This window comes from Wyeomyia smithii, chromosome 3, assembly GCF_029784165.1.
Source record: "Wyeomyia smithii strain HCP4-BCI-WySm-NY-G18 chromosome 3, ASM2978416v1, whole genome shotgun sequence".
Taxonomy (NCBI): Eukaryota; Metazoa; Arthropoda; class Insecta; order Diptera; family Culicidae; genus Wyeomyia; species Wyeomyia smithii.
In genome coordinates this window covers 75960269-75986734 of record NC_073696.1, presented here as the reverse complement: position 1 = coordinate 75986734, position 26466 = coordinate 75960269, and positions in this window count along the sequence as shown.

The window sequence follows — 26466 nt, the reverse complement described above, 5'->3', positions numbered from 1 at the left end:
ATATTACGAAGTATTTATCGTTGCATTTTTGGGCACCCCTCTATTCATATCATAGCTCATTGACGTTATATTATCGTTGGAGGGTTGTCAATTGACAGATAAACGATAAATATTCAAATATATCTACCGATATCGAGTAATATTTTAGAAATATTTTCCATAAAAATAAAGGTGTCTAGCCCCTAGGTTTATTACCCTTTTTTGACAAGTAGGTTTAGATCCCTACGAACGATAAGTTCTTATTAGCTTAGAAAATATATATAATGACGACGTAATTAACGAAACAAAATGAGAGGTGAGAGTCATTGTTACTTAGGTCCCTTTGAAAAATTACGCGAGATTTGTTATTGAAATATCAAGCCTTGTTATTCATATAGTCTAGCAGGAATAATATTTTGGTATTAAATTTTGTTATTTTGCTAACTATGTAAACTATATAAAGATCAAAATGAAGTGTATTTCCAATATCTGGTTGTTATATTATAATGATATTTTCTCCTGCTCGGGTATTTTGATACTTACCTTACTTACTAATCAGCTCCAGGCCAAAGTGTCCTTTGCTATTCGAAGAAGTCGTCTCCATTCAATTTAAAACGCCTCGTTTCAGTCGGGTTGTTATCAAGAACCATTTTCATCGGGTTGTCGTCCGACATCCTAACGACATGCCCAGCCCACCTTAATCTCCCGATTTGCCGCCGCCATTTGAACGATGAGTGGTTCTCCAAGCAGCTGATGCGTGGTTTATCCGCCTCCGCCATGATCCATCTTCCATCTGCACTCCACCACAGATGGTACGCAACACCTTCCGTTCGGAAACCCCAAGGGCACGTTGGTCCTCCACAAGCATGATCCAGGTTTCGTGGCCGTAGAGGACTACCGGCCTGATCAGTGTCTTGTAGTTACACTAAGGTCGCTTTTTACGCGGCTTTTTTTACGCGGATTCCGGAATTTACGCGGTTTTTTACGCGGATTCTGGAACTAACGCGTTTTTTTATGCGGATTCCGCAATTTACGCGTTTTTTTTACGCGGCACGTATCCCCCGCGTAAAAAGTGACTTTAGTGTAGTTAACTTCGTTTGGCGGCGGATTTTATTCGAGCGGAGCGTCCTGCGGAGTCCAAAGTAGGCACGATTTCCTGCCATAAGGCGTCGACGAATTTCTCTGCTGGTGTCGTTGTCACAAGTCACCAGTGAGCCCAGATACACGAACTCGTCTACCACCTCGATTTCATCACCGCTAATATGAATTTGTGGCGGGAGGTTTACACTGTCTTCTCTGGAACCTCATCCTCTCATGTACTTGATCTTCGATGCGTTTATGGCCATTCCAATTCGTCCGGATTCAGCCTCCAGTTCGATGTACGTCTCCGTCATCTTCTCGAGGGTTCGTGCTACAATATTAATGTCATCGGCGAAGCCAAATAGCTGAACCGACCTTATAAAAATCGTGCCACTCGTATCGATACCAGCCCTATGTATCACACCTTCCAAAGCGATGTTGAATAGCAAGCACGATAATCTATCACCTTGCCGGAACCCTCTTCGAGATTCGAAGGGACTCGAGAGTGTCCCCGATACTCGAACCACGCACATCACCCGATCCATCGTCGACTTGACCAATCGTGTCAGTTTATCCGGGAAACCGTAATCGTGCATAATCTGCCATAGTTGATCTCGAACGATTGTGTTTGTGTCTCGAGGTATGACGCTGGCCTATCAAGCCAGTCGTCGTAGGTTTGAGTCTCGGCTCGGGGGACACTGTTAGTGTCAGTAGGATCGTAGCACTAGCCCCGCAATTGTCCTGTACACTACACAGTCGGCTGCGAAGTCTGTGTATAAATGAACAGAAGGTCATGTTCCGTATCGGAATGTAGCACCAAGGCTATTTCGATGATATTACACGATATTGGTTGATATATTTTGATATTTATCGTTTATCTGTCAATTGACGATAATGTAACGCTTGATGTAACGGCAATGAGCTATGATATAGATAGAGGGGTGCCCGAAAATGGAACGGTAAATACTTTTTGATATTGAATATTGGAACTATTTCGCAATATATCAATATCTTACCCCTAGACCACAGAACGGAAGGTCATCTGTGATACGAAAACTGCTAAGTGCTCAGTGAATTTTGCAGCGCTCCCTAGGGGTGGAAAGAACGCTTTTTACACGGAAAATAAACAGAATTTATACTACTTTTATCGAAATCAATAAAACACACTGGTATAAATCTGTCGGCGAAAACACTACAGGTTAACCCTGCTAAGCATCTGTAAGAAGGAAAACACATTATTTCTAGGGTCTTGACAACCGAAATATTTCGGTAATATTACACGATATTGGTTGATATATATGTATATATATATATATATATATATATATATATATATATATATATATATATATATATATATATATATATATATATATATATATATATATATATATATATATATATATATATATATATATATATATATATATATATATTTTTTTTTGTTTCAGGTGGAGGGGAAATTTGCATCCAAACCCCTGAGGTGACCAACCTCAGGGAGTGTGGGGTTGGTTTGAATCAGTGACCGGACCCACTAAAACCCCTCCAGTCTCCAGCCCATAATACTCCCCGGGACCACCGCTAGGTATTGCTTCGGGGAGCGGCTTTTGTGCTCTGTGCACCCTCTTGGTTCTATAGATCTCTTTGCTAACTTAGCTAACTAACCTGGAGACTGGCCGTTAGCTAACACTGGCGTGTCGGTGGTCAACCTGTCGCCTGTTTTGCAATTCTAAAACTATTTGAGAGGCGGCTGTACAAACCGCCCTCCAAATGTTTAGGTCTTTACACATCCTCCGAACTAGGTTGTCCGGAGTGGTGTCTGGCCTGCTCACTACCATCATGTCGCTCCGCGCATGCACAAAACGAGGGCACACGAAGAAGACATGCTCAGCAGTTTCTTCAGCATCCGCGCACTCGGGACACATGGGGACCCCGCATGCCCGAATCTGTGTAGATACTGCCTGAAGCAACCATGACCTGACAGAATCTGTGTCAAGTGGAAGTTAACTTCTCCATGGCGCCTCCCGACCCATCCGGATACGTCCGGAATAAGTCGATGCGTCCATCTACCCTTTGCGGAATTGGACCATTCCTGCTGCCATCTGATCATCGAGAATGACCTTCTGGTGCCTCGTATACCCCTTGTGTCACGTTGATCGAAGCATTCTACGTCCTCCTTAATGGCTATGCTGATAGGCATCATGCCGGACAGGACGCAGATTGCGTCGTATGACACTGTACGGTACGCGCTCACAACCCTCAGGCACATGAGCCTGTAGGTACTTTCCAGTTTTCGACGATGACTGTTGGTACCTAACGCTTTGGACCACGCTGGCCCACCATACCTAAGTATGGACGAAACCACGCTGGCAAGAAGTTTACGCTTGCTGCCATATACCGCTGAGCTATTGGACATCATTCGAGATAGTCCTGCAGCGGCCGTTGAAGCCCTCTTACAGGCATAGTCGACGTGACTCTTAAATGTGAGCTTATCGTCAACCATAACCCCCAAGAGCTTCAAGGAACGCCTTGAGGTAATGGTGCAGTCACCGACTCTGACCACCGCCTGTTGCTCTAATTTGCGGTTGTTCACAACCGTAACCTCCGTTTTATGGTGCGCTAACTCCAGTTTCCTAGAGTGCATCCAGTCTTCGACCTTGCGTATGCAGTGCGCGGCCGTCAACTCGACCTCTTCGATCGACTCGCCGTAGACCTCTAGCGTGATGTCGTCTGCGAAACCGACGATCACAACCCCTACAGGGAACTTTAGTTTCAACACCCCGTCATACATGACATTTCACAACACCGGGCCCAGGATGGAACCTTGCGGTACCCCTGCGGTGATTGGGACGCACTTCTGACCCTCCTCCGTGTTGTAAACTAGTACCCGATTCTGAAAATAATTTTCCAAAATCTTGTACAACGACACCGGTACGTGGATGCTCCTAAGCGCGAGCGCTATGGAGTCCCAACTGGCGCTATTGAATGCATTCTTCACGTCAAGCGTGACGATTGCGCAATAGCGAACGCCCCAACTCTTACGCTGGAGTGCTACCTCTGCCGTCTTGGTGACAGAGAGAATAGCATCCAGCGTGGATCTACCTTTCCGGAAGCCGAACTGGTTACTTGCCAGACCGTTTACACCCTCTGTATACTTCACCAGTCTGTTGAGGATAATCCTCTCAAGCACCTTGCCCGTAGTGTCCAGCAGACAGATAGGTCTGTATGCCGATGGGTCCCCTGGCGGTTTCCCAGCCTTCGGCAACAGCACCAATCTCTGTCGCTTCCACCTGTCCGGAAACCGTCTTCGCAGGCGTCCTTTACTGCATCCATCTCCGCCTTTCTCGGCGGAGACCTCTGGATGCCTCCTCGTGCAAACGGGTTTTTCAACCCATCTGCGCCCAATTGTTGATCTCCATTATTACTGTTCATTTTTGTTAAGTGGGTCCCCCTTCCAGCCGCTATCCTTATCCATACTGGAGTGGTCGCCTATCTGGTCCCATGGTGGTCTATGCCGAAGCAGTGAGGCCATGGCTAGGGGCGGCTGCCATAGCGCCTTATGAGCAACTATGACACCCCCGACCGGCGCAAGTCAGGAAAGGACATCTGATCCCAATCCTGCCCGGTTCCCACCGGGCAATGAATTTGGAACGTACTGGAAGGCCTGCCAGGTTTTACGGGACGGAGACCCCTGCACCGGTTGTTGTCTCGCCGTTTCAAGCCGTTGGCACACGACCTTACTAAGGGAGCTCGGCGCAGGTGCATGCCCAGAATCGTGGTACGAAAACGAAATCCGACTCTTATCATATGGCGTTGCGACCAGTTACCGTAATTGGGAACTTACTGGCATCAATCCCAATGGGCGAATTAGTGCATTTGGGTGGTGGGAGCGGCACTATTCGCTCCGTCAGAGCTGCTTCCGGATAATGTGGCTTTTGTGAGAATTCGGCGGCCCAATGCCTGAGTCTCACCACAACCTAGGCTAGCTCTCGCTGATGGTCCGGGACTGCGTTCTTGCAGTTAGCACTTCCGTGGCCTACGGTAATCGCCAAATACCGACCCGTGGTGGCATACAGCTCTGCCAAATATATATATATATATAAATATATATATATATATATATATATATATATATATATATATATATATATATATATATATATATATATATATATATATATATATATATATATATATATATATATATATATATATATATATATATATATATATATATATATATATATATACATAATTATATCTATCATTTATTTATCACATTAACTTCCCAACCATAGCGTTTGGACATGGTGAAACGGTTTGATCAACAAGTAGGCACGAGCGGGGAAGCGTTTTTTTGTTTTGTACGATTGGAGACGATGCATCACCAAGCGACAGCAAATAACTTTTTCTACTTGTTAATAGATTCTTACTAACTAAGCAAATGAAAATCGCAAATTCATATGTTTCAAGTTGTGAATTGCTTCTAAAATGAATGAATATCAGTAGCAAGGTATGTAGCTTTACCGGATTTATAATTTGAATGCATCGAAATAGTATATTATAAGATGCGATGAATTTTGGTCATCGGTTATTTTAATAAACAACTTTAGTTTTTGGCATTTTTTTGCAATATAGCAGGTTACTTTTGACTATGTTTCTATACACCAACATCACAACGACGATAATATGACTTCAAAGAGTTTTGATGTAACTAGAGGAGTGTCTGAAAATGCAACGATAAACACTTAGTAACAATGAATACAATAAAAATTTGCTCGTTGCACTAAATTCGTAGCCCAACTAGTGAAAGACTTTCACTCGTTGGATTGAGCTATCCAGGTTGTAAGATGACACCGGTTGTTTCTTTTTGTTAGGATTACTAATCACCTATTGGGTTACGCAGTGTCTTGCCCCTAGCATCCTTCAAAACAGCTGACTCAGATACCGGCATAGATAATTGTAGAACTCACGAGCTGCATTTTATATGTTGACAATTTTCAAAAATAACCGTCGATAACACATGGTACAATTGTAAATGGAAGAATTGCAACATTAACGGTTCGAAACGCACGATTTTTCAATAACATTGATTGTTGTTCGTGTTTCAAATCAACATTTGTCGATTACAATACCTTCGTTAAACTATTGTAATATGACAAACTCCACAAATGTGAATAATTGCGAATTTTTCCCATAACGTTTTAGCATCGAACGTAATAGATTGTATTGAACGGGTTAAACTGTTGAAATAACCGTCAATTCAAAACATCGAATAAATTATGCCACATTATACCACTGGCAAAGCGGCATAAACGTACACGACAAATATATATTGCCCGAGAGCACAGAAAATTCAATCGTCATTTTTCAGTCCTTTTTGTGTGCACTTTCTGTTCGATCATATACCTGAAGTTGACCTTCCGTTCTGTGCCTAGACTTCAACCCACAGATCAATTTTTTTTTGGAATGCTAACGACATCATCCTGCAACTTGCGACTTTAACCACTTTAGTGATGGCAGCACTGGTTTACGGTCAAAGCAGCCAGACGCATGCAATTTCTTACAGATTATACAGTCGCTGTCTATGCAATGATATAACATAGATTTTGTGAGGTTTATGTATTTATTTTTTCAAACCAACACTAAAGCAAACAAATTTATCGCAAATATACAGAGGTATTGAATAAAGAAGTCGATAATGTACACATTACGACTGCTCAAAATTTCTACATTTAAAAACGGCAACCATTCTCATTGCGATAATATCGATAAAAGTTGGAAAACTATCGATTTTATCGAATCATTGACCACTAAGTGTTCTTAGCGCCACCATACTGCGTATTGCGACATGCTAAAAAACCATTGTGACTTTTTACACATGAAGCAAAGTTAGGTTGGATATCTATTATCTGTGGTTATATCAATTACTGGAAATATTTCAAAATATATCAATAGTGTCTTGCCCCTAGACTAAAAACCATTTAGATTCTAAACCTAACCTATTTTGTTGGACGACAAATTGTTAGGCCAGGAGCCACTGAAACGTAAGATGCAATCCCAGTTACACCAAATTTAAATTCAATTTTGTTGTAGTTTTAAAGCAGTCGAATAAAAAACCTGCTACGAGATATCTGTGCATTGCCTTTACTTACTGTCGGAACACTGAGAAAAAATACTATAATATGCAATGATAAAACTAGACGACGATGAAGACATTGCGAAAGTAAATACATATTAGTCGATTTGGGAAAAGCAAACGTTCTCGGCTAGACAAATCAAGTTGAATTTTACGATTATTAAATCTAAGTCGAACTTTACACAGTCCAGTGATAACGGGGTTCCACACTTTTGGCTAACCTTACAGAAGCTCATCAGTAGCGTAGGAAGAAGTTTATTTTTGCAACATTTCTCTGCACTAATTTCACACCCACACCCGACCCCCTCCAGACTGCTGGTATCAATACAAATGCCGAGTTAACGAACCGCTCTCCCTCCTGGCGGCTATGGCAAATAGATTTTTTTCTCACTCGCCACCCCCACCCACATAAACTCAGGTACATACCGAATACAAAATCGTGCGGAGATGCCCACAGGGACTTTGGAAACCGCACCAAAAACTCTGCAAAAGGGCAGAATCCTGTCAGCACTAGGATACTTTTTTCTCCATTCTATGATGGTTCGAACTTGCGGTTCGAATGGGTGGTTGTTTGATGGTCGAAAAGTGAAGTTCATTTAATCAATGTTTTTTTTTTCATTCGTTGGTAAAACTGTCGACCAATTTGGAAGTCTTTTGTACGTGTTGTGTAGAAACTGTCCATGTGACTTGTAGGAATCAAAAGTTTTTTTCCCTCCGTAATTCGAGCTTCATTGAAAGCGGCGAAATTAGTGGCAGCCTGAATCGGTCGAACGGATCAAGGACGTTGGTATAGATTTGATAAAAAGTAGGTCTGCTGCTTTTATCAATAAATATTCAACATTGGTGAGTCAAACTTTAGCTTTTAGAGGGGGAAATAGTAAGTAGCAAAAAATAGGGAGTTTCGATGCTATGATAATATTGCCAGCGTTTCTATTCATTTCATTATTTATGCATCAATGCGAATAACACCATCGTCATTCAAAGCATGTTTGATTACAAAAGGCTATGATGGGGATAGTTGGTACTAAATGAAGGTTATCACCTGCCAGTGCCTCGCTCTGCCTATCTAGAAATCATTAATAGAGATTAAAAAATAACTTAAACATTATATACAGTCGTACGCGCTAGTATTTTCGATTTTTGAAATTATTATTAATTTTATTCGCTGTATTTACTGGTATAAGCATGGTAAATTACCTTGAAAGATTGAAATTATTATTATTGTTCAATTATATTTCATTTTATGCTTCATGCGCAAAAAATTAAACAATCACATCATTAAGACCTTAACTGTCAGACATCGGATACAAAATTTGAATTTCTTCATTCGTTCAACCCAATAACAAGCCGCCGCTGATTTTCGGCAATCGAGAAATCGGTAATTAAACAAACTCTGGTCTCCGTCATCAAACAAACCCCATTTTCATCAGACTCATTACGGAGAATTCCGTCACATCAATCGAAAATCCGATACACAGATCATCGCAATATACCCGGAGCGACAAAAGCTTCCGCATCCCCTCGCCGACAGTAACCGACGCTTCCCCCTGTGAATTACAAACGGAAAGTCACTAGCATATCACATCACCCGGTTTGCCGGTGAAGCAGGTTGATGGCCACTTCAAAATTGAATAATGACACACTCTCTTGCTCGAAAAACGGACACGTTCCGCTACATAGTAACATAATAACAACAGCAACAGGGCGTCGATAGCCGGTCGAACTCCGAAATACGGACGCACACGGACGTACGTACGGTGACCAGGACCAACCAAGGCTGCATACCGAACCGGTTTGTACGGTCGGGGGTTGGGTCTGACAACACCGCCAGTCAACAGCGCCCGGAATAGAGTGCAACATTACTGACAAATTGCAACGAGTGCCGCTTTGTTCCGTGGTTTTATCATGAGTTGCGGTTTTTGTAAAGTGTGCGAATGATTTCGGATTTCCGCGTGTGAATTGGGTCACGCACGGTAAGTGGATCATTGCGTGCGTTTGACGGGAAGTGCAATTAAGCCGGATGCTGTGGTGGTACGAGCGGAACCGACCTGCCGTGCGACAGTTGATTTCAGGCTCAATGGCTCTTGCAAAGCGGTCATCAAATAGTTGCCAAATTTACTCTGCTGTTTAGAATATTGTATTCCGGTCCAAAAGCACACCCTTGCTTCTATTGCCAGCTGGGGATTTTCGTACACGTAAAAAGTTGGAACCTCCCTTGATTTCAATTGATTGCATGAATTATGATACATTTTATAAAAAAAAGGAACCGTTTTATCATGAGTTTACTGAAAGCTTTGTAACCAGATTTGAGAAAGTAAATAATTGGATTCCAACTTTTACGATGTGCAAAAATCCATAATGCCAAGCCAGTATCAAATCATTATACCAATTTTCGAATCATGTATTGGAATTACAAACATTGCACATAGAGAAATTAAGGACGTGCTTTTCAAGTTGTTGAGTATGCGGTGGCAAGAGTCTCACCTGTCATATAGTAAAATTTTATTTATGAAGAGACTTTCGTGTGCCGTTCTAGGCAAAACTGAACTAACTTGTGAAAAAATTAACTCTTGCTGGTTACTTTATTAGGGTGAGATAGATTTCCCGCATGGCTGTTAACATCGATATAACTTTTTTTCATCTTTAGCTTCTGGCATCACCCATCAAATGTACTGAGCCAATAACAAAATAAGATCGACATTCCGATCCGCCGGTCCATCGCAAACGAAGGGATCGCGTAATTTATGATCCTATTTGCCGCTGCCAGTCAACCATAAATTTCCATTCTCCTGCTGGCTGTTTTCCACCTCCGAGACGTCTTACACTACACGAACACATGCACACATACCTTGCATCGTGAAAATTTATAGTTTCTTTCCGAAATATATGCAGAGAGATTCCAGGCGGCGATAAGATGGAAAGTGTGCAAGCGTGTAAAGAAAATATGACTTATTAGGACCAGATAAGAAAGAACTACCATTCGAAATTGGAGAAAGGAAAGGAAATGCGAAACCTTCAATGCATCGTGGGTATGCGAAGTACCTACCGGCAAAAAATAGACTGCTGCTTGTTTAATACTTGAGTTCCCTAGGACTACCAATGTCTCGAAGGTAGCCAAGAAAGCACGAGAAAGACTTCAAGTGGAGCCCATCTAACGGAAGATATATTTCATAAAAGTTTCACCGATGAACATAAGCAAATTATCGCGACCATAAATTACGGCTATGGTTAGTTGGTGAGGACCAGCGCATCGCACTCAGAGTTTCCACAAGCCACTCGGGTTTGGCCGGGAGGATGTGTGCTTTGGAACATGTTTGCGGGACAATTACGCGCTTTTTCTGTCGCCATCAACACGTGTAAAGCATAAATTCTCATATTTCTCCTACATTAACCACAGAATTGCACGGATACACTGCTAGGCTAGATGTAGAGTAGAGGACCGTGTTTCTAGGAAACAAATGCAGTTTTGGTTGCAGAGGATTTATGTATCTTGGGAATAACATTCCAAATTGGGTGGATAAATCAAAATTACAAGAGCAATTGCTGTCATTGTACGTATGAACTATTGGTTCTTGCCGAGCAGGTATATGCTGTGAGGTGCCCAGCTAGAATGGGATATGCAAGTTTCCCACTTTTCACCGTGCTTCTATTGTTGTTTGCTGTTTGGTGTACATTGGTTCTAATATTTGGATAAAGTTCAGAATAATGGAAAAAATGAAAATTTCAGAACAAGATGATTTTCGAGTAATGATTCTTGGTTCGTTTGTTGGAAACAAGGAAACATTGGTAGATAAATAAGATCAATTTAAAAACAAAACTTTTGATTTGATTAGTTAGAAGTAAAGTGCATTACAGGGACAAATTGAAACTTTATCAATCTTAAGCAACTTTTGCATTCAGAAAGGAGATCGAAGATTGCCATACAATACGTTAGCCATAACAAACGTGAATTATAGTGTATGTGAGCCATAAAAGACAATAGTCATAAACGACTTTAGCTACACTGTTGGCGATAATTATTTTTTGGGGTTGAAATAATTCAAAATCTGAATAAAATTTCAGCTCTCATGTTTAATTCACGGTAGGTAATAGTACTATTTAAACGCATTATAGATTAATTGTACAATAATTAGGAGTATTTACACAATCAAACTGAATTGAACGTAACTCCAGATAAGTGGCCAACCGCATTCATGTAGACAGATTTTTGAAGATTTTGACTCTCCCCATTCGTGGAAAATTGCGCATATAAATTTTAATAATTTTGTATAGTCCGTGAACATGGACACGGGAATGAAATAAAACTTTCCTGGATTGCTAGTTGAGTAGAATAGAAATAATCAAAGAATAATTTATCAAAGAACTCACGCGGAGAAAATGTGTCATTGAAACCGACCTGGTCACTGACCCGCCGTCGAAAGCGGCGGCTTTTTGCATGCACATAACTGATCTACAGGTTTTCTATGCTTAATCACCGCTAGGGGAGATTCCTTATTTTGAAACAAATCTGAATTTGTGTGTAAAACCCTGAAGCAGTTTGAAAATCACGAGTTTTCATATGTAACTTCACTTTAGTATTGGCTGATTCCGTATCAACACTTTTAGTTAGGGATTCCACATTTCAATCAGTATTTTGAACTTCAAAAACTCTTTAGTTTAGTATAAGAACTTGCAGATTTTGCAAAAAACCTGTGATAATCTGTATTTGTTATCTTTATAAACAGATATCAAAAAATTATTCAAAAATCTATGTTCAATTTTATTCCCATGGAGAGAAAGAACTTTTCATTTTGAAAAACTGACCTTCAAACTCCTATTACTCTTTAACTCCAAGCACAATTGGTAGAAATTTCATTCCATATTGACCATGAATCTGTTATTTAACCATGAAATGAATATAAACTTACCAAGAGCTAATTCGTTTTCTATTTTTTTAAGCTTAGGAACTTTTAGTTGTAGAGAAAACCCCAAATCAATCCACCTAGCGGTGAGACCCAGCCTTTCTCATTCGAACTTATTATTTGTTAAAATAGATTTACACGCACACTTCAATTTTCAGGAAAAAATACACCTTGATAATATTTGCTGGATTCAAACAAATTTTTGGTAGCCAACAATGAAACTATACCGAACATTCAAAACATAACATTAAACATATGCGTTTAATGCAAATGCAAATAACATGAAATGAATATGTTTCAAATATATGACGCGAATTTTTTTTGTTTGTGATATAATCAAAACGTCAAACGTGGTATAGTCAAATGTCTTTATACATCGTTCGAAAAAATATCATTTTAGAATCGATTATTTATAGTAGGATTATTTTTCTATTTCAAATAGTACTTTCTTTTCACAACTTTTGAAACACGTGTTCAATCATTATGATTCATCAGTTAACCCTTAACTAGCCCGTTCATCTGATATCAAAATTAAGTTTTTCCAGCCTTCGATCACTGAGCAGCCGGGCATCTCATACACAGCTCTTCTACTTGCGAAAACTATACTGCCGTTCCAAGCATACTTGTCCCAGCGTGCATAAGATTTGTGTAGAACATGGGACAACTATGCTTGAAACGGCAGTATATAAGCTTTCACTTAAAAACAAATTTGCCCTCTAGTGTCTTATCTAGAACATCAATCCGAAATCCTTCTTTCCACAATCTCACTCTCTCCACATGGTTAGAGCAGTAAAAATTCCTGGCTCACTTTCACAACAAACCCGGACTTCTCCGATACAAATTCACATTTAGCACTTATATACATTATAAAGGACTATATAAACCAGTCTGTACATTGACAATATTTAGTCGCTTTGTCTCCAGAAATATATCTTTTATTAAAAAACGCGAACGTAAAAAACAAACAGAAGTCTCTCCCGCGCCGATCTCGATTCAAATAAAAAGTGTCTCACTATATTTCTATCGCTGTCAGTTTCTCGAGAATTCGGAAAAAATGCCGTTACCCGAAAATTAACGTCACGAATTGATTTTACGCAAGCACCTGGAAAATAGTTAACACTCTCATTTGGGACATAGGAAAAACTCGGAATCGTGCGATGAGTCGTGTGATTAAACTCGAAACTCTGAATGTCGAACGGAAGGAGCAATGTTTTGGTCAGGAATGTGGCCAGAAAGTTATAGCTATCCAAGTCTTTCGTTCAGAGAGGGAATGACCGGCAGGAACTGCATACGTACAAAGTGTAGAAGGCACCAAATTATAATGAACGGCAAAATACGATGGAAACGTCACAGGTCCGGAAACTGATGAAGTTTCATTATCTCATAATGGATGATGAGATATAGGGGTAAGCGGGGTAAGACCGCTCCCTTAAGCAATTTTGTTTATAGAAAAAAAAATTGCAGCTGCAATTTCATTTTTTCTTTGCTAAGAGGATGTTCTATTCAATACCCACATTTAAAAAATAAGAACTCAAATATTTTTGTTTATTTTCCAGCTTTTTTTTTCAATTTTAAAAAATCATTGAAAATGTGCAGATCTTTTTCGTGCGGGGTAAGCCCGCCCACCAGCGGGGTAAGATCGCCCACCATTTTTTGTGGATAAAAAATATATTTTTAGGGCCAAAACAGTTGATTTTATCGGTATAGTGTCTTTGAAAAAGTTGGAGATGGTATTTTTTTTCTTTTTGAATAAAATATACACTGTGAAAAATCTAAAAGAAAACTTTTTTTTCCAAGTTCTAACTTATTTTTTTTTGATCATCCAAGTTCAAATTAATGTTTAGGTAACTTTTTGTGGTTTTCAAAATAAATAGGTTTTTCAGAATTTGGGTTTTTCAAGATATTCAATTTATAATATATCAGACTTTAAGCTAAAAATAAACTCATTAAAACTGTCTGTATGATTTTTTTGGAGACTTCTTATGTATAGAGTAATAATAATAATTATTATTTTTTTATTCATATTTTCAATTTTTTGTTTTTGAAGAACAAAATTACCAACGACCTTATACATCAAACAAACCGCCCAAAAAAAAATCTTTACAAAATTTGAGCTATTAATATTTCTATTACTCCATTATCCAACAACCATCAAATTTTAGCTTATCTTGTAGATTTTGCAGGCAAAAACATGTTTTTTTTTTAATTTGAAGAAAAAAATATTTTTAATCCTATCTTTATATCTTTTCTTCAATTTTTTAGAGTGTGTACTTTTTTCGGAAGTAAAAAACTACTATTTTCAACTCTGCCGGAGACGTCACACCGATCAAACAAACTGTCCTGGCTCTAAAATAATTTTTGTTCATTAATACCATTTTTACACAAGTTTACTTTTTTCAAAAATTAGTCTTGTTAAAAAAATATTACTAGAAAAGCTTCAACCAAATCGAAAATGGTCGATTGGCATCGATGTCTTATGTGGCTTGAAATTGCTTTACTGATCCTGTAATTATTCCCTTTGTAGTGTCAAGGCATTTGGGTCTTGAAGTAAAACAACAAACAGTTGTATACGTGGCGGTTTTACCCCATGTATTTTGGGCGGCTTTACCCCCATTGGAACATTTTCATATTTCACCGAAAAAGTAGTCAAAATTACAAGGGTCTGGGGTGAAATGGGTACTGCAGAGGGCCATTACCGTTGATGGTAGAGTAAAGGCAATTCCGTCCAATAACGGTGCGAAAGAATTCCTTTCCTCTGTCCTGTGCGTTCATATCTTCGATGGTCATCTTTTTGTCGTGTGGGCATGCTTGGTTTCGCTCATTTGATCTTAAATTGCTCATTAGGCTATATTTGGTCGAGGAGGTAGAGTTCGAACAAGTCATGTATGAAGCACTTGTAGAGACACTATATCTTTACGATTTGTCTGTACATTGTAATGCTGAAATTGCTATAGTTCCATAGCCAGAGTTGTTTTATTTTTGTAGGTACCAAAAGAGCAGCTCTTCTTGTTTTACAAGATTGGCCTGACCTTCACGCTGTACCTATGGCAATTTCAACAATTTTTGGACAAATTGTAGAGATAGAGTATCTCTACAAGTGCTTGTTATATGACTTGTTCGAATTCTGCCTCCTTGGCAAAATACAGCCCAATGAGCATTCAAAGAGCAAAGGAGCGAAACCAAGCATGGTTGTGGGCAAGTCCATGCGTTTTCTCAAAGAACTTTAAAGATCTTCTCCTCTATGTTGTCGGTTTTATCGCTTGTCGGTGCGTATTCGTTATTTATGCTGAATTTGAAGAATCTTCCCCTGATTCTCAATACTTACAGAAGGTTAATTATGGTCCTCTTTCATTTGGTTTCCTAATAACGTTTGCATTAAAAAACGACTTTTTTCGAATGGAGATATTTAAACTAAAACAGATAAATGGGTATGGGAGGGTAATTGGGTATTAGCTTACTTACAAAAAAAAAAATATACGCCCATGCGAGCGGCCTACCAGCAGTTAACTAGAACATTCGCCATGGCGGGCGAATTCAGCCGCTTCATCTCCTCCAACGATCGCTTCGAGTAGTGGGCCGACAACCCCATCCGGCCAGAACACCGCATCTTCGACCTCATGGGATTTCTTGATTAACGACGCGACTTTCGCTAGGCATTTCGCACGATAAATTTTCCCATCCACGGCCAGTCCGGAGCGATAAAATAGTGGCTCTACAACCCCTTTGCACCGCTTGTCAGCCACAACAATATCTTCTTGGAGAATTTGGTGTGTGAAATAAACTTCCCCTCAGAGCTCACTTCCTTCGCGGGGGAAGTAAAATACGAAGTGCCCCGCCAGTCGTTACCATCCAGGGTTTCGTCATCCAACGTCACCACCACGTCGCGATTCCCCGGCAAAATCAACTTGACCATCTTATTCAGTCGCTGCCGCTGCGTCATTGCCTGCAGCTTCGAGACCAGTGAAAGGGACTGCCGCTTCGTGACATGTATGTCCATGATCGCCAGGTACTTTTTCTCTGCTCTGCCTCCGGCCAAGCGCACGCAGCAATGTAACCACTTTTTTCTCGGTTTTCCGCTACAGCATCCTTTGGAGCTTCTTGTCCCTCAGAGTTGTCGGCCTTCTGGAACCGGGCTTTCTTCCAATGCTCTGTTTGTTGTCCAATAGTGCCAAGGTGTTGTGGATGCATAGGTAGTTTCGTCAGTGCGTGTGAAGGCAAACCCATGAAAAATTGGCAATTTTTAACATTTTTTAATGCAAAAGTTAGCACGAAATCGACGTCTCGTTCAACTCTGTCGCCGCTACTGTAGTACAGTGCGAGAAATAATTATACCGTACAAAACTATCATGTATTATTAGAATAATTCACAAGGTTAATTCTATCAACATTTTATGGTGTTTGGTACAGCAGTGTATTGCGCGAATAACAAACAATAGCAATGTTTAACCCATACAAAGTATAAAAGTAAGTATGTTTGCATGGTATATAATGATAGCCGCATGGGCGCAACTAAGGAAAATTTCTAGGGGGGGCTAGTTTTCATGTATGTCATTTTAAAAAAGAGAAAAAAGAGTTTGTATATGCTTATTTAATAACGCTTAAAATAGTATCGTAAAAGCAGAAACAAATCACTTAGGGATAGAATCTCCGAAGATGTACTGAATATCTTGAACACACCGTCAACGCCAAGTTCTTTCAGCAACACTGATTCGTTGTTGAGGAGAGCCAGATTTGGTAAACGGCTGGGCAGTGTTTTTTAACAGTTCACCCGTACTAGTTAGATTAAAATAGAGCCCAGTGTGGTTCAAGGCATAATGCCCTATTCCTACCTCCACGTGGTACCGACTGGGATACGAACAACCAAGGAAAAACCGGTGAACCGGTGGGAACTTGGTCGTATGCTGACAGGAAGGGGTAGTTGTTCTCCTTAGAGAGCAGCTTGTCTGCGGGGGTAGACCCACAGGCTAGGGGCGGCTCAAACAGCGACTGATCCGGACTGGACGGTTGAACTATGAAATGCGGTGTCTCGCCAGCTACATCTATGGCGGCAGCTCCGTCGCGAGACTAGGCATCGCAGCCCTAGTAAGGCAGCATACTAAAATCAACATACTACGGAGAATCAAGAATTCAAAACCCAGCCGACGAAATAAAGCAGGCATTAGACGAAGCAAATATTTGCTATTTTTCAATACAGAATTTATTTTGTGCAAATAAAAATCGTACCAAAAATAGCAAATATTTGCGTCGTCTAATACCTGCTTAAGGACGACGACTAGAAGCTCATGTACATGTAACAGTAGATCGCTTAACGACCCGGATCCCGGATCGTTGCGCTCCAGGAGCTTTGACGGAAAGGAGAGAAGTGGATTTGTGGCCGCAAGGCACGATAGCTGCTCGCGTAGAGACATCAAGATCGTCGTTGGGGACATGAACGGAAGGAAAGACTTATAAAAGCCGGTTATCGGCCCGCACAGCCTGCTATGCACCAACTTCGCAGCTTCTCGCGGATTAGCAGTCCAAAGTCCTTTCTTTCCTCGACCAACGTGCAGCAAAACAAATTGACCACGTTCTCAACGACGGCCCGTTCTTCTCAGACATTAAGAACGTACGCACCTATCACGGTGATGATCGGACATTACCACTTCGATACAAAAAACTACAAAACCCTGATATAACCGGTAGTCCTCTACGAAAGTCCTTTTGGTGTTTCCGAACAGAAGGTGCCTATCGGCGAACAGAAGGTGACTATCTACGGTGGAGCACAAGCGGACGACGGATAATGGCGACAGCGCATGAACCATGAGCTACAAGCGCTGCTTGGAGAGAACCCCATTGCACACCTGGCGAAAGACAACAGGTTGCGGTGGGCCGGTCACATCGTAAGAATGTCGGACGACAACCCTGTGAAATCACTTCTCTTCAGCAACCCTACCGGCACAAGAAATTAAAGGGCGCAGCGTGCATGATGGCTCGATCGAAAGAGACTTGCGAGTGATGAGACGTCTGGGGAACGGGTGAAACACAGCCCAAAACCAAGTAATATGGCGACTTCTTGATACATCACGAGTTATTACAGCTCTCGTCTGACTGGTAAGGTGAGTAAGAGAGCAAGGGTTGAGAATCGATTCTGGGTGCAGAACTAGTTCTTAGCCAATGAATGACGACATCTCAATTTGTGTTGATTTTGATGCTCTGATAAGTAATATGGAATGTAGATATATTGAATACAATCATTCTCTGGGAAATTCTAGGGGGGGCTAAACACTTTCTTTCCCCCCGTAGTTGCGCCCATGGATAGCCGTCATTAAATTTAATCTATGGGAAATAGTTTTCATAAATTCCTGTATCGTTGTTCGTTTTATTTGCTGGAAATGCCGAAAAATCTTTGGAAGAGCGAGCGAAAATCACGGCTTTCAGAGAATGTGGACTAACTATTCGCAAAATAGCTCAGAAATTGAACCGTAATAAAGGTACCATAGTAAATTTTCTCAAGGATCCTGAAAACTATGGTGTCAACAAACGATCCGGGCTTCCACCTACTTTGAATCTTCAAGATAAAAGACAAATATCTCGCCTGCCTGTTGATGAAAACTTGAGTGCAGGCCAGATTAAGGCTCAAATGCCTCTTTCAGTGTCTAAGAGAAGAATACTACAGATTTTGAAAGAAAATACTCACATTCAATATCAGCAACGTTTGAAAACACCGAAGCTTATACTTTACACAGAACTGCAAGATTTGAGATTGCGGAACGGCATATGTTTTGGGGAGTCGAGTGGAATTCCGTCATCTTCTTCGATGAGTGGAAGTTTAACCTGGATGGTCCTGATGGTTGCCAAATGTATTGGAGGGATATTCGCCGAAAATCCGAAACTCGTCATCCCAGAAACTTTCATGGAGGTTCAGTTATGGTGTGGGCCGCATTCAGGCACTTCGGAAAGACACCAATTTGTTTTATTTCTCATAAAATGAATTCGGAGAAGTATGTTTATCTGCTAGACAACGTTTTGATCGATTTTGGTGATAGTTTGTGGGATGAAAATTGAATTTTCCAGCAGGACAACGACAACGATTCACTGTTCAAAACTTACAATATCATTTCTACCATCACGAAACTTTACTGTTTTGAAATTAGAATAAAATAAAATAACTTTCTGTGCTTGTGTTTTAGTGTGGAGAACCGCTTTCATATTATGTTTTGTATGATTATAGTCCAAAAGTGAAAATATTTAAAATTTTCGCATGTATGGTATATTTATTTCGCGGACTGTAGACGTAGTATTTAGGTTTGCCACTTGGAATCCACGTTCCCCGGCACCTTTTGTATGGTTACTACCTTCAAATATGCCTTTCACCTCCCTCTGATCAAGAGTGTGCCAATCGTTGTCCAAAAAATCCTGAAGTTGCACGTCAGTAACAAAACTTATTTATGTTCAAAACATCTCAAGTAAGTCGTTAATGACTTGCTGTAAGCTAAACATTTCATACTTTTTTCTTTGTGAATAAACCAAACTCGTTCCAATGGATGGAGTATACCGTAAAATTATGTTAAATATTTTGTCTCAGTACAGTTCATTTCAAAAATTTATGATAGTCAAAAATCTGATAAAACTCGTGAAAACACTTTGTTATCTATTCGTTCACTGTAGTGAAGCTTAAGCATACTTAACTTTGGAACTTGATGGGAAGAAACTCAACCGACGTTGATGTGTTGCATCAACACAATATATAGCCGATATCATAAATAATAATAGATTTCCTCCCGTGCCAGATGTTGCTCAGTGTTGCCTTACCCTCGTGTAGGGTAGAAGAATAAACCAGATACTGTGTATAAAATTTTATTTAATTCTTCCTGAATCGTTCGCTTCTCTCCCTTATTTGCGATTTTACGTAGGATCGTCATACACACCGTCAGCAGGTGGCAGCACGATGCATGCTTGCATACAGTTAGGACTACGTATAGCCTTCGTGTTTGTTAGTAGTGGTGGGGCAGGAAGTGCAACAGTGAGTGGTGTAGAGTCTCATATTCTGGCGGGAATAAAGACAATTGCGGTATGTGCTGGGAATAGAGCCATTCTTCAGCCGCGTAGGGTGATTCATGTAGCATGGAAAAAATAATTTACTAGTACCGAAAAAAAGCCTTCAAAGTGATTCTAAAAAAGTCATAACGAGCTGTTAAATTTTGATTGATGTCCTGAGAAAATTTTTACCCACATAGTTCAACAAATAAAATAAAAGTTGTTCCACATTGATCCGTTCTACGTCTGAACCTTCCATTTCTGCGGATAGCGACTACCGCGAGAAAACTGAATTCCCTCAGTGGCGGGGTGTTGCGCACTTTGAACATATCATACTTCATGGAAATTCGAATTTATTCAAATTGGATAAAAGAGAACCAAGACATTACGGGGTATTTTTTTCGTGGATGTTTCGGCTGTATCTTTCACGGCGTTTTTTTTGTAACGGGAAAGTTCGCTCGTTGTGGTAAGCTTTCAGCAGGAGTTTCCTGTCGGAATCGGTAGAAGCAATAAGAAATAACATGTTAAATATGAATGGAATCGCTCGCGTTTTGGCGTTTGCAAGTTGCCGGAAGCAAGCAGGATATGGTGCATATGCATATATGCGCATATATGCGCATATATGATAATCGAAACCAATTTCCATATCTTATCTCCCATTTTCACGCTGTGAGTTTATATTTGATCGCGTGGGAAGAGCATGTAACGTTTACTTGGATGGGATGAACAGGTTTCAGTTCAAAATAATTTTAACGGTTAGTTCAAGCATGACTTCGTAGAAGTAGTAAAACACACTCCGAGGTTTACATGAATTAGCAAATTTTGCGATTACCAGTATTATGTTGAGAAATATGGCCTTTCCCCGTACTTTGCACCCTCAATTCTAAACCCAAATTCAATTACAGCACATGAAAGAAGAAATTAATTAAAGTTGACAGAAGTTTTCGCATTTTCCGGCTCAAATTGTAATGCTGATTTGCATTTGTAGCTTTTCCTACTGCTGATGATAGTCGCCGGATGCGTGTTTGTGTGGTATAGAATAATACTATATGCCGGCAGCTTAGACAACAGTTTCGACGGTGGTTTTTGGATAGTCATGGCGATGCCACTAGCCGCTCCGTTAGCAGTTATTTGAAGCACCACGGAAGAACCGATCGCGTACAACCGCAGACCGAAATTTAGCACTAAAATCGGCGGGGTTGGTAATATTTGCTCAATCGAACACGTATTGTAGGTACCATTACGGCACGCAGGGAAGAGCCAGGCCGTCGATTCGGGGCGACAACCACGCCGGCAGTGGATTTACCGAATATGTATGTGAGTTCTTGCCGGCAGTAACAGCTGGCTGGGCATTTCGCAACAGATTAATGGATTTGCGTTCGGATAAATCATGGTTTCGTTTCAATTACCTACATATGGATTGGTTTTTCGAAGCGGTAGAAAATTCAGCATACAGTCGACGGGTGCAAGGTAAAAAATATTTCGATAATCTGGCGTACCGAGTGCTTCCGTTGAGCGAATTAATGATTCATGCTTTCGTTTTGGTGGTACCTAGATGCCGGTTATAAATCTAAGGCTTGTGTCTAGTTCGGAAATTATTTTAGGAGTTACAGTTCGTATAGGTATTCCAGACCATTTACGAATGTATCGATTCCTAAACAAGTTACTCTTAAGTTCGAATGTTATTCAAATTTCGTGAAAATTCATTGTAATTAAACATTTTCGTTGAAGAAAATTTACTGTTTTATAACCGGTACACAGGTTTCATCTTAATAAAACACACTAGGAGAAATAGTTAAACTGTAGAATAAATTCATGTGTTTCTTTGAAAATATCGGAATGGTTTCTCATTTCCTGAGTGTAGGCAATAAAAGAGCTATGAGTGTTGCCATTGAGTGTATAACATAGTGTTCGACATTGGACCGGGTAGGGTCCGGTAAAAGTACGGTCCGGTCCGGTCCGGTCCGAAGTCCGATCGGACCGGAACCTTCAAAGTCCGATTTTTTCCCGGACCGGACCGGAACGAAGCCATCCGGACTTCGGAACGGACCGGGTAATGCTTTCCGGACCCCGGACATTTTCGGTGAAAAAAAAAATTATTCAATTTAGGTCATAGAACGCAGCAAGTTTTGCATCCTTTTTGATTTTCTTCGCTGCTTTTATTAAAAGTCAACCTATATGGCCTTGCTCACCCTTTTCAACCTGAATTATATGCTTTAATTGATCACATGGTTCTTATAAAATTAGAAAGACATTGATTGTTACATTTTTTTTTGCTATTTCAATTTTGCTCCTTCTATCACTTCGAAACTAGTGAACAACTGATAGACTCGCACAACTTGTTCTGAGTTTGTGCTTAATTCAGGGCGGTCAGCGAATCGGGAAAACCTTGAAAACCGGGAAAAAGCCGGGAATTCGAAAATGAACCGGGAAAACCGGGAAATTTATCTTGTCCATTTTTAACATTATTTTTCATTTACACATGCTTGGGATCTGTTGTATTAGTTCAATGCACTATACATTTTCTGCCCTCTCACAAATACTGGAAGGCTCGAGGAACCATTTAGTTGATCTCGTGGTAAGGTGCCGGAGTGACAAGCCAGTCGTCATACGTTAGAATCTCGGCTAAGAGAGGCGACCGTTAGAATCAATAGGATCCTAGCGCTAGCCCCGCAATTGCTCTGTACACTGCTGCGATTGTTTTTCTCTAATTTGTCTCCCTTCTCATTCGCACTGATTAGGGCTTCAACAGTAAGTGGCGATCAAACATCAAAACAACCACCACTTTACAGGATCAACGTCTAATGTCATTTATGGCTGAGTTTATTTCAAAGTTACGTACCGAATTCTTCACAATTGATGTAAAAATATTCTTAAAAAAGAAACAAGATTTGAATCTTAGATTACAAATCGCCAACAAAAACCTTCAAAGCCCAGGGAAGGTAAAAACTTCAAATTACTTAAAAATAGTTCGAAGGCCAGAGAAGTCAAGAATGATTCCAATAAAATTTTATATGTTAACTTGAAATAGGCAAAAACTAAACTATAAAAAAATATCTTAAACCTGAAACAAGTAATGCCTCCACCAACCACGCTGGATCTGGGTTCGAATCCCAACGCCATAGGTGTCGATGGTTGTGTGGTGACGTTATTCACTCACAATAAACCAAAACTGATCTAGATTCAATCCTCCGGAGATTTTCTGAGGCGAAAAATCTCTGGGTTCTTCTATCACATGGGAAAGTGAAGCCCTTGGCACCGGTCCGTTAATCACGGGATCGTTAGTTAAGATTCTAGTTGGAGTCGCCTCTCCGGGTGTGGGTGATTGACATAATAGTGGCAGAAATAGACCATCAGAAAATAAGCAAAAATAAAAAAAAACTGTAACCCAACCTATTCCCGGCGGATGATGCCATATGGCATTACCTGACATTCAAACTTTGATTTGAGTTCAACAATTATACTTGAAAATTTACACGACGAAACTATATGCAGAGCCTGTCTTTGTTTTTTCTCAAATTGCTTGCATACTCCTCTAAAATCAGAAAGACATATTTTTCAAATAAAAAAAGCAAAACTATAAGGGCCATTGCGGAAATTATTCACCTAAAATAAACCTGGAACAATACCACGTAAGGATAACAATGGTATCAAATTAGTCCTTTCTATATTGTCAAGACAATAACTGAGCCTCAATAGATCCTTAAGAAAACGGAAAAAATATTTTGAACGACAGAAATACACACAGCTGTTTATAATTCAGCTCTACAATTGCCATGAAATGTTTACAGAGACTTGAAAAAAATAAAATATATGTTCAAATGTTTCTAATGCTCTTCGATAAAAGTCAGCAATCAGATTTTAATTTAGAGTCAGAAATGCGCCAAAAATATGAAAAGAATTCAATGATATTATAAAAGTAATAAATTCAATTTTTTTCAAATAGATTTTTGTTGAAAATTCTGAAATCTAGAACGCGGAATCAAAAAACACAAACCAATCTTCTTATTGAGCTCAAAAAGGCAAAAATTGTTTCTAAGTAGCAATAAAATTGTATTGAAGATTGAAAGAAACTAATAATATCAATTTAAAACCAATTTCAAAACTGAATCTAGAAAAGTGTGTGGACACTAGAAAATGGGTAATAATTAGGTTGAAAATGCAAAAATTTATTCTTTATATTTATATTTTTTAAACAAATTTAAAATTGCCAGAAACGGCTATCATTGCAGATTCATGCAAGGCGAAAAACTATGTCGATATATTCTTTAAATCAATTCAATCAAATCAATTCAATAAAAAAATTTAAAGTCAATTCAATTTAAAATTAGGTTTAAAAAGAAAAAATGAACTTAGAATTGGGAATTTAGCTAAAAAAATTACTAAATTTTAGTCTGACGAGAAATCAGAAAAAGAAACCCTAGAAAAGATTCCCAATTGAATTTAAAAAAAATCCGCAATCATATTTGAAATTCAATTTAAAATTAATGGAAAATGAATTTTTATATTTTATTTTTAAAAAAGCACTTTGAATAAGGCCAACATCCGTAACAAAGCTTAAAACCAATTAATGAAACTTCACAAGGCTTGAAATGATAGAAAATGATTTCAAAGATTTGTCGTTTCCGAAGCTCAACAGCAGCCAAAACAACTTTGAATTAAATTCCAAATTTGTAAAAATATATATTAAAGGTTTGAAAAAGCAGAAACCAGTTCTACAAAACACAGAAAATCTCAACCAGAGAGTGCAGAAATTTACTAATATTGCTTTAGTTAAACAGTTTATTTAAACCAGTAATTAATTTACGTAAGTCTAAAATGACAGAAAATTGTTCCAAAGAACGGTTCAAAATAAATTTAAAATTTATGTGAAAATATTCTGAAACATGAAGCATAAATTGATTTTAAATTATATCCTGATTTTAGCTGAGTGAAATAATAAAAATTTTAAGAGAATGACTTTTTCTGCACGTTACATGTTTCGAAAAGCCTCAAGTGTGCCTTTTCTACTAGACACAAGATAATACCAGATAATACCTCGTTTAGGATATACACAATGGGCCGAGTTACATTCCTCAGCCATGAAAAGTCGAAAAATCAACAGCAAATAGATGTTGGCCGAAGAAGTTAACCCTTTTTCAAGTTTTGAAATGAAATAATGATATTAAAAACAAGATTCTCTCACGAAATTATTTTGTCAATAAATAAACGTGGTTGAACTTATATATTTATGCGTTTTAAAACCGAGAAAAACAACAATTTAAAAAGCAAAGCCTTGGTGCTACATTCCGTATCGGAACTCGACCTTCTGTGTATTATACACAGACTTTGCAGCCAACTGTTAAGTGTACAGGACAATTGCGGGGCTAGCGCTACGATCTTACTGACACTAACAGTCTCTCCCGAGCCGAGACTCGAACCTACGACGACTGGCTTGTTAGGCCAGCATCGTACCTCGAGACCAGCTGGGAGAGTAAAAACATCAAATTGAAATTAAAAAAAAAACATCAATTTCTAATCGGGAAAACCCGGAATTTGAAATTGGAAATCTCCTGGCCACCCTGTTAATTGAATGCCATCGGCTCAATTGGTGGAAAGTGAGTTACAATATACATAGTTTTTGTTTCATTTATGATGTTATTTATTTTCTTTTCATCATTCAGGACAATTCTGAAAGATTTCCGAACCTGTCGTTAATGGCAAGAGACGTCCTGTGTGTTTCTGCGTCGAGTGTTCCTCTAGAAAACAAATTTTCTTCGTGGCGGGTCCTCGTCACATCACGCAGAAACAGACTAAGTAGGAAAAGAATCCGGCAGCTACTTTTACTAAAATGTTGGCTCAAATAAATGTTCCAAAACTAGGAAAATTGTAGAACCAGCCTTTTTTGTTACTACACTCCAAATTTTTCAGTTAGAAAAATAAATATAATAAAAAAATAGAAAAACAAATTGCAAAACTTAGTTTGTATTGTATTGATTTAGTCAAACATTTTTCAACATGCATAAAAGTCTTTATAATAATTTTTTCACTAAAATAACGCTCTCGAAAAAACTGGCAACTTTTGTTACCGGACTTCGGACCGGACTCCGGATCGGAACCGGAACGAAGCCAATCGGACCGGACCCAAATCGGACCGGAACGAGCTAGTTCCGATTTTTTACCGGACCGGACCGGACCGGACCGGACCGGAACGCGGACCCAACGTTTTCGTTCCGATGTCGAACACTAGTATAACATCGATGTTATAGTCATAATAAAATAGTCGCCGGTAGTAATTCAAGTTCTTAAAGACAAACGGAGAGCTCTGAAAAGAATGCATCGGAATCAAACCGTAGAGAATGTCGCAGCCTA